Raw genomic sequence first — 11179 nt, 5'->3', positions numbered from 1 at the left:
TTGCGCCACGGAGACAGTCGTGCTTCACTCTCACCACCATCAGAACATATCTTCAAAGCTATCAGCCCAAAGAAAAAAAAGCGCCGCACCACCTCCGGGTGGGCTCGAACCTCCAACCTTTCGATTAACAGCCGATCGCGCTAGCCAATTGCGCCACGGAGACAGTCGTGGTTCACTCTCACCACCATCAGAACATATCTTCAAAGCTATCAGCCCAAAGAAAAAAAAGCGCCGCATCACCACCGGGTGGGGTCGAACCTCCAACCTTTCAATTAACAGCCAATCACGCTAGCCAATTGCGCCACGGAGACAGTCCTGCTCCACTCTCACCACCATCAGAAGATATCTTCAAAGCTATCAGCCCAAAGAAAAAAAAAGCGCCGCACCACAACCGGGTGGGCTCGAACCTCCAACCTTTCGGTCAACAACCGATCGCTCTGGCCAATTGCACCACGGAGACAGTCGTACTGACTCTCGACACCATCAGAACATATCTTCAAAGCTAGAAGCGCAAAGAAAAAAGCAACACACCACTCCCGGGAGGGCTCTAACCTCCAACCTTTCGATTAACAGCCGATCGCGCTAGCCAATTGCGCCAAGGAGACAGTCCTGCTCCACTGTCACCACCATCAGAACATATCTTCAAAGCTATCAGCCCAAAGAAAAAAAAGCGCCAAACCACCACCGGGTGGGCTCGAACCTCCAACCTTTCGGTTAACAGCCGATCGCGCTAGCCAATTGCGCCACGGAGACAGTCCTGCTCCACACTCACCACCATCAGAACATATCTTCAAAGCTATCAGCCCAAAGAAAAAAAAGCAACACACCACTACCCGGAGGGCTCGCACCTCCAACTTTTCGATTAACAGCCGATCGCGCTAGCCAATTGCGCCATGAAGAGTGTCCTGCTCCACTCTCACCACCATCAGAACATATCTTCAAAGTTATCAGCCCAAAGAAAAAAAAGCGCCGCACCACAACCGGGTGGGCTCGAACCTCCAACCTTTTGGTTAAAAGCCGATCGCGCTAGCCATTTGCGCCACGGAGACAGTCGTGCTCCACTCTCACCACTGTCAGAACATTTCTTCAGAGCTATCAGCCCAAAGAAAAAAAAGCGCCGCACCACCACCGGGTGACTCGAAACTCCAACCTTTCGGTTAACAGCCGATCGCGCTAGCCAATTGCGCCACGGAAACAGTCCTGCTCCACACTCACCACCATTAGAACATATCTTCCAAGCTATCAGCCCAAAGAAAAAAAAAGCGCCAAACCACCACCGGGTGGGCTCAAACCTCCAATTTTTCGGTTAACAGCCGATCGCGCTAGCCAATTGCGCCACGGAGACAGTCCTGCTCCACTCTCACCCCCATCTGAACAAATCTTCAAAGTTATCAGCCCGAAAAAAAGCGCCGCACCACCAAAGGGTGGGCTCAAACCTCCAATTTTTCGGTTAACAGCCGATCGCGAGAGCCAATTGCGCCACGGAGACAGTCCTGCTCCACTCTCACCCCCATCTGAACATATCTTCAAAGTTATCAGCCCAAAGAAAAAAAAGCGCCGCACCACCACCGGGTGGGCTCGAACCTCCAACCTTTCGGTTAACAGCCGATCGCACTAGCCAATTGCGCCACGGAGACAGTCCTGCTCCACACTCACCACCATAAGAACATTTCTTCAAAGCTATCAGCCCAAAGAAAAAAAAGCGCCGATCCACCACCAGGTGGGCTCGAAACTCCAACCTTTCGGTTAACAGCCAATCACGCTAGCCAATTGCGCCACGGAGACAGTCCTGCTCCACTCTCACCACCAGCAGAAGATATCTTCAAAGCTATCAGCCCAAAGAAAAAAAGCGCCGCACCACCACCGGGTGGGCTCGAATCTCCAACCTTTCGGTCAACAACCGATCGCGCTAGCCAATTGCACCATGGAGACAGTCGTGCTCCACTCTCACCACCATCAGAACATACCTTCAAAGTTAGAAGCGCAAAGAAAAAAGCAACACACCACTCCCGGGAGGGCTCGAACCTCTAACCTTTCGATCAACAGCCGATCGCGCTAGCCAATTGCGCCAAGGAGACAGTCCTGCTCCACTCTCACCACCATCAGAACATATCTTCAAAGCTATCAGCCCAAAGAAAAAAAAAGCGCCGCACCACCACCGGGTGGGCTCGAACCTCCAACCTTTCGGTTAACAGCCGATCGCACTAGCCAATTGAGCCACGGAGACAGTCCTGCTCCACACTCACCACCATAAGAACATTTCTTCAAAGCTATCAGCCCAAAGAAAAAAAAGCGCCAAACAACCACCGGGTGGGCTCGAACCTCCAACCTTTCGATTAACAGCCGATCGCACTAGCCAATTGCGCCACGGAGACAGTCCTGCTCCACACTCACCACCATAAGAACATTTCTTCAAAGCTATCAGCCCAAAGAAAAAAAAGCGCCAAACAACCACCGGGTGGGCTCGAACCTCCAACCTTTCGATTAACAGCCGATCGCACTAGCCAATCGCGCCACGGAGACAGTCCTGCTCCACACTCACCACCATCAGAACATATCTTCAAAGCTATCAGCCCAAATAAAAAAAGCAACACACCACTACCGGGAGGGCTCGCACCTCCAACTTTTCGATTAACAGCCGATCGCGCTAGCCAATTGCGCCCTGGAGACAGTCCTGCTCCACTCTCACCACCATCAGAACATATCTTCAAAGCTATCAGCCCAAAGAAGAAAAAAGCGCCGCACCAACACCGGGTGTGCTCGAAACTCCAACCTTTCGGTTAACAGCCGATAGCGCTAGCCAATTGCGCCACGGAAACAGTCCTGCTCCAACACTCACCACCATCAGAACATATCTTCAAAGCTATCAGCCCAAAGAAAAAAAAGCGCCAAACCACCATCGGGTGGGCTCGAACCTCCAACCTTTCGGTTAACAGCCGATCGCACTAGCCAATTCCGCCACGGAAACAGTCGTGCTCCACTTTCACCACCATCAGAACATATCTTCAAAGCTATCAAATCAAAGAAAAAAGCAACAGACCACTCCCGGGAGGACTCAAAACTACAACCTTATGGTTAACAGCCGATCGCGCTAGCCAATTGCGCCACGGAGACAGTCGTGCTTCACTCTCACCACCATCAGAACATATGTTCAAAGCTATCAGCCCAAAGAAAAAAAAGCGCCGCACCACCACCGGGTGGGCTCGAACCTCCAACCTTTCGGTTAACAGCCGATCGCGCTAGCCAATTGCGCCACGGAGACAGTCGTGGTTCACTCTCACCACCATCAGAACATATCTTCAAAGCTATCAGCCCAAAGAAAAAAAAGCGCCGCATCACCACCGGGTGGGGTCGAAACTCCAACCTTTCGGTTAACAGCCAATCACGCTAGCCAATTGCGCCACGGAGACAGTCCTGCTCCACTCTCACCACCATCAGAAGATATCTTCAAAGCTATCAGCCCAAAGAAAAAAAAGCGCCGCACCACAACCGGGTGGGCTCGAACCTCCAACCTTTCGGTCAACAACCGATCGCTCTAGCCAATTGCACCACGGAGACAGTCGTGCTCCACTCTCACCACCATCAGAACATATCTTCAAAGCTAGAAGCGCAAAGAAAAAAGCAACACACCACTCCCGGGAGGGCTCTAACCTCCAACCTTTCGATTAACAGCCGATCGCGCTAGCCAATTGCGCCAAGGAGACAGTCCTGCTCCACTGTCACCACCATCAGAACATATCTTCAAAGCTATCAGCCCAAAGAAAAAAAGCGCCGCACCACCACCGGGTGGGCTCGAACCTCCAACCTTTCGGTTAACAGCCGATCGCACTAGCCAATTGCACCACGGAGACAGTCCTGCTTCACACTCACCACCATAAGAACATTTCTTCAAAGCTATCAGCCCAAAGAAAAAAAAGCGCCGCACCACCACCGGGTGGGCTCGAACCTCCAACCTTTCGGTTAACAGCCGATCGCACTAGCCAATTGCACCACGGAGACAGTCCTGCTTCACACTCACCACCATAAGAACATTTCTTCAAAGCTATCAGCCCAAAGAAAAAAAAGCGCCAAACAACCACCGGGTGGGCTCGAACCTCCAACCTTTCGATTAACAGCCGATCGCACTAGCCAATCGCGCCACGGAGACAGTCGTGCTCCACACTCACCACCATCAGAACATATCTTCAAAGCTATCAGCCCAAATAAAAAAAAGCAACACACCACTACCGGGAGGGCTCGCACCTCCAACTTTTCGATTAACAGCCGATCGCGCTAGCCAATTGCGCCCTGGAGACAGTCCTGCTCCACTCTCACCACCATCAGAACATATCTTCAAAGCTATCAGCCCAAAGAAGAAAAAAGCGCCGCACCAACACCGGGTGTGCTCGAAACTCCAACCTTTCGGTTAACAGCCGATAGCGCTAGCCAATTGCGCCACGGAAACAGTCCTGCTCCAACACTCACCACCATCAGAACATATCTTCAAAGCTATCAGCCCAAAGAAAAAAAAGCGCCAAACCACCATCGGGTGGGCTCGAACCTCCAACCTTTCGGTTAACAGCCGATCGCACTAGCCAATTCCGCCACGGAAACAGTCGTGCTCCACTTTCACCACCATCAGAACATATCTTCAAAGCTATCAAATCAAAGAAAAAAGCAACAGACCACTCCCGGAAGGACTCAAAACTACAACCTTATGGTTAACAGCCGATCGCGCTAGCCAATTGCGCCACGGAGACAGTCGTGCTTCACTCTCACCACCATCAGAACATATGTTCAAAGCTATCAGCCCAAAGAAAAAAAAGCGCCGCACCACCACTGGGTGGGCTCGAACCTCCAACCTTTCGGTTAACAGCCGATCGCGCTAGCCAATTGCGCCACGGAGACAGTCGTGGTTCACTCTCACCACCATCAGAACATATCTTCAAAGCTATCAGCCCAAAGAAAAAAAAGCGCCGCATCACCACCGGGTGGGGTCGAAACTCCAACCTTTCGGTTAACAGCCAATCACGCTAGCCAATTGCGCCACGGAGACAGTCCTGCTCCACTCTCACCACCATCAGAAGATATCTTCAAAGCTATCAGCCCAAAGAAAAAAAAGCGCCGCACCACAACCGGGTGGGCTCGAACCTCCAACCTTTCGGTCAACAACCGATCGCTCTAGCCAATTGCACCACGGAGACAGTCGTGCTCCACTCTCACCACCATCAGAACATATCTTCAAAGCTAGAAGCGCAAAGAAAAAAGCAACACACCACTCCCGGGAGGGCTCTAACCTCCAACCTTTCGATTAACAGCCGATCGCGCTAGCCAATTGCGCCAAGGAGACAGTCCTGCTCCACTGTCACCACCATCAGAACATATCTTCAAAGCTATCAGCCCAAAGAAAAAAAGCGCCGCACCACCCCCGGGTGGGCTCTAACCTCCAACCTTTCCGTTAACAGCCGATCGCACTAGCCAATTGCACCACGGAGACAGTCCTGCTTCACACTCACCACCATAAGAACATTTCTTCAAAGCTATCAGCCCAAAGAAAAAAAAGCGCCAAACCACCACCGGGTGGGCTCGAACCTCCAACCTTTCGGTTAACAGCCGATCGCGCTAGCCAATTGCGCCACGGAGACAGTCCTGCTCCACACTCACCACCATCAGAACATATCTTCAAAGCTATCAGCCCAAAGAAAAAAAAAAGCAACACACCACTACCCGGAGGGCTCGCACCTCCAACTTTTCGATTAACAGCCGATCGCGCTAGCCAATTGCGCCATGGAGAGTGTCCTGCTCCACTCTCACCACCATCAGAACATATCTTCAAAGCTATCAGCCCAAAGAAAAAAAAGCGCCGCACCACCACCGGGTGGGCTCGAACCTCCAACCTTTTGGTTAAAAGCCGATCGCGCTAGCCATTTGCGCCACGGAGACAGTCGTGCTCCACTCTCACCACTGTCAGAACATTTCTTCAGAGCTATCATCCCAAAGAAAAAAAAGCGCCGCACCACCACCGGGTGACTCGAAACTCCAACCTTTCGGTTAACAGCCGATCGCGCTAGCCAATTGCGATACGGAGACAGTCGTGGTCCACTCTCACCAACATCAGAACATATCTTCAAAGCTATCAGCCCAAAGAAAAAAAAGCGCCGCATCACCACCGGGTGGGATCGAAACTCCAACCTTTCGGTTAACAGCCGATCGCGCTAGCCAATTGCGACACGGAGACAGTCCTGCTCCACTCTCACCACCATCAGAACATATCTTCAAAGTTATCAGCCCAAAGAAAAAAAAGCGCCGCACCACCACCGGGTGTGCTCGAAACGCCAACCTTTAGGTTAACAGCTGATCGCGCTAGCCAATTGCGCCACGGAAACAGTCCTGCTCCACACTCACCACCTTTAGAACATATCTTCAAAGCTATCAGCCCAAAGAAAAAAAAAGCGCCAAACCACCACCGGGTGGGCTCGAACCTCCAACCTTTCGGTTAACAGCCGATCGCACTAGCCAATTCCGCCACGGAAACAGTCGTGCTCCACTTTCACCACCATCAGAACATAACTTTAAAGCTATCAAAGCAAAGAAAAAAGCAACACACCACTCCCGGGAGGGCTCGAAACTCCAAACTTTCGGTTAACAGCCGATCGCGCTAGCCAATCGCGCCGCGGAGACAGTCGTGCTCCACTCTCACCACCATCAGAACATATCTTGAAAGCTATCAGCGCAAAGAAAAAAGCAACACACCACTCCCGGGAGCGCTCGAACCTCCAACTTTTCGGTTAACAGCCGATCGCACTAGCCAATTGCGCCACGGAGACAGTCCTGCTCCACACTCACCACCATAAGAACATTTCTTCAAAGCTATCAGCCCAAATAAAAAAAAGCGCCAAACCACCACCGGGTGGGCTCGAACCTCCGACCTTTCGGTTAACAGCCGATCGCACTAGCCAATTGCGCCACGGAGACAGTCCTGCTCCACTCTCACCCCCATCTGAACATATCTTCAAAGTTATCAGCCCGAAAAAAAGCGCCGCACCACCAAAGGGTGGGCTCAAACCTCCAATTTTTCGGTTAACAGCCGATCGCGCGAGCCAATTGCGCCACGGAGACAGTCCTGCTCCACTCTCACCACCATCAGAACATATCTTCAAAGCTATAGCCCAAAAAAAAGCGCCACACCACCACCGAATGGGCTTGAAACTCCAACCTTTCGGTTAACAGCCGATCGCGCTAGCCAATTGCGCCACGGAGACAGTCCTGCTCCACTCTCACCACCATTAGAACATATCTTCAAAGCTATCAGCCCAAAGAAAAAAAAGCGCCGATCCACCACCAGGTGGGCTCGAAACTCCAACCTTTCAGTTAACAGCCGATCACGCTAGCCAATAGCGCCACGGAGACAGTCCTGCTTCACTCTCACCACCATCAGAACATATCTTCAAAGCTATCAGCCCAAAGAAAAAAAAGCGCCGCACCACCACCGGGTGGGCTCGAACCTCCAACCTTTCGGTTAACAACTGATCGCGCTAGCCAATTGCGCCACGGAGACAGTCGTGCTTCACTCTCACCACCATCAGTACATTTCTTTAAAGCTATCAGCGCAAAGAAAAAGCAACACACCACTACCAGGAGGTCTCGAACCTCCAACTTTTTGATTAACAGCCGATCGCGCTAGCCAATTGCGCCATGGAGACAGTCCTGCTCCACTCTCACCACCATCAGAACATATCTTCAAAGCTATCAGCCCAAAGAAAAAAAAGCGCCGCACCACCACCGGGTGGGCTCGAACCTCCAACCTTTCGGTCAACAACTGATCGCGCTAGCCAATTGCGCCACGGAGACAGTCGTGCTTCACTCTCACCACCATCAGAACATATCTTCAAAGCTATCAGCGCAATGAAAAAAGCAACACACCACTACCAAGAGGGCTCGCACCTCCAACTTTTCGATTAACAGCCAATCGCGCTAGCCCATTGCGCCATGGAGACAGTCCTGCTCCACTCTCACCACCATCAGAACATATCTTCAAAGCTATCAGCCCGAAAAAAAAAGCACCGCACCACCACCGGGTGGGCTCGAACCTCCAATTTTTCGGTAAACAGCCGATCGCGCTAGCCATTTGTGCCACGGAGACAGTCGTGCTCCACTCTCACCACTGTCAGAACATTTCTTCAGAGCTATCAGCCCACAGAAAAAAAAGCGCCGAACCACCACCGGGTGGGCTCGAACCTCCAACCTTTCGGTTAACAGCCGATCGCGCTAGCCAATTGCGCCACGGAGACAGTCGTGGTCCACTCTCACCACCATCAGAACATATCTTCAAAGCTATCAGCTCAAAGAAAAAAAAGCGCCGCATCACCACCGGGTGGGATCGAAACTCCAACCTTTCGGCTAACAGCCGATCGCGCTAGCCAATTGCGCCACGGAGACAGTCCTGCTCCACTCTCACCACCATCAGAACATATCTTCAAAGCTATCAGCCCAAAGAAAAAAAAGCGCCGATGCACCACCAGGTGGGCTCGAAACTCCAACCTTTCGGTTAACAGACACTCACGCTAGCCAATTGCGCCAAGGAGACAGTCCTGCTCCACTCTCACCACCATCAGAACATATCTTCAAAGCTATCAGCCCAAAGAAAAAAAAGCGCCGCGCCCCCACCGGGTGGGCTCGAACCTCCAACCTGTCGGTCAACAACCAATCGCGCTAGCCAATTGCGCCACGGAGACAGTCCTGCTCCACTCTCACCACCATAAGAACATATCTTCAAAGCTATCAGCCCAAAGAAAAAAAAGCGCCGCACCACCACCGGGTGGGCACGAACCTCCAACCTTTCGGTTAACAGCCGATCGCGCCAGCCATTTGCGCCACGGAGACAGTCGTGCTCCACTCTCACCACTGTCAAAACATTTCTTCAGAGCTACCAGCCCAAAGAAAAAAAAGCGCCGCACCACCACCAGGTGGGCTCGAACCTCCAACCTTTCGGTTAACAGCTGATCGCGCCAGCCGATTGCGCCACGGAGACAGTCGTGGTCCTCTCTCACCACCATCAGAAGATATATTCAAAGCTATCAGCGCAAAGAAAAAAGCAACATACCACTCCCGGGAGGCCTCGAACCTCCAACTTTTCGGTTAACAGCCAATCGCGCTAGCCAATTGCGCCACGGAGACAGCCCGCCTCCACTCTCACCACCATCAGAACATATCTTCAAAGCTATCAGCCCAAAGAAAAAAAAAGCGCCCCACCACCACCGGGTGGGCTCGTACCTCCAACCTTTTGGTTAAGAGCTGATAGCGCTAGCCATTTGCGCCACGGAGACAGTCGTGCTCCACTCTCACCATTGTCAGAACATTTCTTCAGAGCTATCAGCCCAAAGAAAAAAAGTGCCGCACCACCACCGGGTGGGCTCGAACCTCCAACCTTTTGGTTAACAGCCGATCGCGCTAGCCAATTGCACCACGGAGACAGTCCTGCTCCACTCTCACCACCATCAGAACATATCTTCAAAGATATCAGCCCGAAAAAAAAAGCACCGCACCACCACCGGGTGGGCTCGAACCTCCAATTTTTCGGTAAACAGCCGATCGCGCTAGCCATTTGTGCCACGGAGACAGTCGTGCTCCACTCTCACCACTGTCAGAACATTTCTTCAGAGCTATCAGCCCACAGAAAAAAAAGCGAAAAACCACCACCGGGTGGGCTCGAACCTCCAACCTTTCGGTTAACAGCCGATCGCGCTAGCCAATTGCGCCACGGAGACAGTCGTGGTCCACTCTCACCACCATCAGAACATATCTTCAAAGCTATCAGCTCAAAGAAAAAAAAGCGCCGCATCACCACCGGGTGGGATCGAAACTCCAACCTTTCGGCTAACAGCCGATCGCGCTAGCCAATTGCGCCACGGAGACAGTCCTGCTCCACTCTCACCACTATCAGAACATATCTTCAAAGCTATCAGCCCAAAAAAAAAAGCGCCGATCCACCACCAGGTGGGCTTGAAACTCCAACCTTTCGGTTAACAGACACTCACGCTAGCCAATTGCGCCAAGGAGACAGTCCTGCTCCACTCTCACCACCATCAGAACATATCTTCAAAGCTATCAGCCCAAAGAAAAAAAAGCGCCGCGCCCCCACCGGGTGGGCTCGAACCTCCAACCTTTCGGTCAGCAACCGATCGCGCTAGCCAATTGCGCTACGGAGAAGGTCCTGCTCCACTCTCACCACCATAAGAACATATCTTCAAAGCTATCAGCCCAAAGAAAAAAAAAGCGCCGCACCACCACCGGGTGGGCTCGAACCTCCAACCTTTCGGTTAACAGCCGATCGCGCCAGCCATTTGCGCCACGGAGACAGCCGTGCTCCACTCTCACCACTGTCAAAACATTTCTTCAGAGCTACCAGCCCAAAGAAAAAAAAGCGCCGCACCACCACCAGGTGGGCTCGAACCTCCAACCTTTCGGCTAACAGCTGATCGCGCTAGCCGATTGCGCCACGGAGACAGTCGTGGTCTTCTCTCACCACCATCAGAAGATATATTCAAAGCTATCAGCGCAAAGAAAAAAGCAACATACCACTCCCGGGAGGCCTCGAACCTCCAACTTTTCGGTTAACAGCCAATCGCGCTAGCCAATTGCGCCACGGAGACAGCCCGGCTCCACTCTCACCACCATCAGGACATATCTTCAAAGCTATGAGCCCAAAGAAAAAAAAGCGCCCCACCACCACCGGGTGGGCTCGTACCTCCAACCTTTTGGTTAAGAGCCGATAGCGCTAGCCATTTGCGCCACGGAGACAGTCGTGCTCCACTCTCACCACTGTCAGAACATTTCTTCAGAGCTATCAGCCCAAAGAAAAAAAAGTGCTGCACCACCACCGGGTGGGCTCGAACCTCCAACCTTTCGGTTAACAGCCGATCGCGCTAGCCAATTGCGCCACGGAGACAGTCGTGGTCAACTCTCACCACCATCAGAACATATCTTCAAAGCTATCAGCCCAAAGAAAAAAAAGCGCCGCATCACCACCGGTGGGGATCGAAACTCCAACCTTTCGGTTAACAGCCGATCGCGCTAGCCAATTGCGACACGGAGACAGTCCTGCACCACTCTCACCACCATCAGAACATATCTTCAAAGTTATCAGCCCAAAGAAAAAAAAGCGCCGCACCACCACCGGGTGTGCTCGAAACTCCAACCT

The sequence above is a fragment of the Rhipicephalus microplus genome, unplaced genomic scaffold (assembly GCF_043290135.1).
Source record: "Rhipicephalus microplus isolate Deutch F79 unplaced genomic scaffold, USDA_Rmic scaffold_53, whole genome shotgun sequence".
NCBI classification, from domain to species: domain Eukaryota; kingdom Metazoa; phylum Arthropoda; class Arachnida; order Ixodida; family Ixodidae; genus Rhipicephalus; species Rhipicephalus microplus.
The sequence above is the reverse complement of the archived record's forward strand: the minus strand, read 5'-3'. Positions refer to the sequence as shown.